Consider the following 2,500-nt stretch of genomic DNA (forward strand, 5'->3'; position numbering starts at 1 on the left):
TCGACGCCGAACGGCGACACGCAGGAGAACCCCGGGGAGGCGAGAGCGAGGAAGAACGAGGGGAACGGGAACCCCCGCCGCCCACGGCAGACGCGCGCGTGGACGCGGCAGCACGGCACGGTACCCCCGCGGTACCCACCCGCAGACAGCCGCGCCCGCGCGGGAGTGCCGGGGGGGGGCGAGGCCCGCGCCTCCTCCCCCAACCGGGCTCTCGTCTCCCCCAACGCCCCACCGGGCGTCGCTGGACCAACGGGGAACCCCTGCCGGCGAAGCCCCGGCGGGACGAACTCCGCGAGAGCGGGCGCTCCGGGAGCGGGGAGCTACGGAGCGCTCCCCGAGTCTGCACTTAGGGGGACGAAGGCCCCTCCCCGCCCGGGGGAGAGCCTGCGAGGCGACCCCAGCCGCGCCGCTCGGCGGGCACCGAGGCGGCGATTGATCGTCAAGCGACGCTCAGACAGGCGTAGCCCCGGGAGGAACCCGGGGCCGCAAGTGCGTTCGAAGTGTCGATGATCAATGTGTCCTGCAATTCACATTAATTCTCGCAGCTAGCTGCGTTCTTCATCGACGCACGAGCCGAGTGATCCACCGCTAAGAGTTGTCTGGCTTTTCGGCACCGCCCCGCCAGCGCGGAGGGGCCGGGACCGCTCGCAAAGGAGCGGCCCCTCGGAGAGCGCGGCACGGCGGCCGCTCGCCTCACATTGACCGTACAAGCACAGGAGAGGGGGGGAAAATAAAACGAAACCCCGAAGCGGCAAAAGCAAGGGGCGGGGAGCCCGCGCTCCCGGCTTTTTTCCCTCCCCCGAGGAGGGAAAAACGCACCTTGCGGCGCTTCGGGGCCGGACCAGGCGCCCGGGCTCGCTCCGACCTCGGCGCGGAGGAGGCCCGCCGCGCGCCGCCGGGAACGTGCCCCGAACCCGGCCTCGCCTCGCGTGCACGGGGAAAGAAAACCCCCTTCGCTTCCCCACCCAACGGCGGGGGGGGGGGTGTGTCTCTCGCTGGCCGCCCCGTGCCGTCGCGGAGACGCCACGAAGCGAGGCAGCGGAGACCCCCCCCCCCCCGCCCCGGGGAGCGAGGGGGGCCGGGCGCACAACCCCGCCGGAGGAGAGCGCGCGCGCGCCTCCGCACCGGCCCCTCCAACGCCGCCACCGCTGCGGCCCATCCCGGACTTTCTTTTCCCCCGCTTTGGCCCCGGGGCCGAGCCCCGGCCGGCTCGCGCCCTCGGGCGGCTTCCTCTCGCCACCGAACCCCCCCCCGCCGCGGGGGACGGAAAACGGCTTGCGAGACGGAAAGCCCGAGCCCACGTGGGACGCCACCGCGGCGACCCGCCGGCCCTCGCCGGGCGGCGCACCCGCCGACCGACAAACCCCAGCGGCACGAGCCCCTTCCATCCTCCCCCGGCGCCACCGCGCCGCCGGCTTCGCTCGCTCGACCCCTTCCGTGGCCCCGCGGCCAGGCGGACAGCGGACGGCGCTGAGCCGGGGGGCGGGCCCCCGCTCTCCCCGTTTCCACGCGGAGACCGGGGGTGGGACGCCCCCGGCTGCCCGCCCGTCCCCCACCCGGCACGCGCCGGGAAGGCGAACGGGGAAGCCCGCGGGCAGGGCCCGGGACCGGGACAGCCGCAGCCGGTGGCAGGGTGCCCTCCGGCGAGGGACCGGAGCCGGAGACGCCGAGCGACGCCCGCCGCCGCTCGGACGCGGTCACGCCACCCGAAACCGGCCCCGGACGGGGGGGAACCGGCAGCGCGAGACCGCCGAGGGCGCCAGCTCGCCGGGGCCCCGCTCTGGGGCCTGGGCAAAGGGAAAAGGGACCGGGAGGTCCGCAGCGGCCCGCGCCGCAAGAGGCGCCGCCGCCGAGCCGCGGCAACGCGCCCGCACAAAACCCCCGGCGGGGGCGAAGCGCCCTGGGCCAGCCCCCACCGCGGGGGCTCGCCGCCCCGGCCCGCGAGAAGCCCGCGCTTCAACGCGCCGCCGGGGACGCCCGTGGCGAGGCGAGGCGCGGGCCGGACCACGGCCGACCTCGCGCGGTGGGCTCTCTCCGGCCGAGCGCTCGGACCGCAGAGAGGGGGGGGGCAGCAGAGTCCCCTCCCCGGCCCGGCGGGCCCCCGGAGGACGACGAGCGCGACGACGGCGGACCTAGCCAGAGGCATTGCGGGGGCAACCCCCGCCCCTCTGAAGGCACCCGCCCGCCCCCGCGCTCGCCCCCGCATCCGGGGGTGGCGCGCCGAGCCGCCCGGGTCTTTAAACCGCCGCCCGGCTTCCTCCGCGGTAGGGCAAGGCCGCGGACGAAGGCGCGGAACGCTAGGTACCTGACCCTGGGGTGAGGGAAACCAGACTTAAGGCCCCGCGGGGGTGCCTCCCCCCACTGCCGCCGTCGGGGGGAGCGTCCGCCCGCGGGGGCCGCGCCCGACGTCCGCCGCCACCACCGCGCCCCTGGCCTGGCCCGAGGCCCGGGGTTTCCCTCAGTCAGCCGGCGCTGCGCTCGGGGAGGAGGGACGCGGCTG

The 2,500-nt window shown here is 76.7% G+C and overlaps 1 non-coding gene across 1 annotated transcript; it reads right to left on the bottom strand.

Moving 5' to 3' along the window:
- Positions 1–444: 444 nt before the first annotated feature.
- On the bottom strand, positions 445–597 carry LOC137458507 (5.8S ribosomal RNA). The gene has a single exon (XR_010991788.1). It is a non-coding gene; the product is annotated as a 5.8S ribosomal RNA (ribosomal RNA).
- Between the last annotated feature and the right edge of the window lie 1,903 nt (positions 598–2,500).

This window comes from Melanerpes formicivorus, unplaced genomic scaffold (assembly GCF_026170545.1).
Source record: "Melanerpes formicivorus ecotype bairdi unplaced genomic scaffold, bMelFor1.0.p_v2 SCAF_256, whole genome shotgun sequence".
In the NCBI taxonomy this organism is placed as follows: Eukaryota; Metazoa; Chordata; class Aves; order Piciformes; family Picidae; genus Melanerpes; species Melanerpes formicivorus.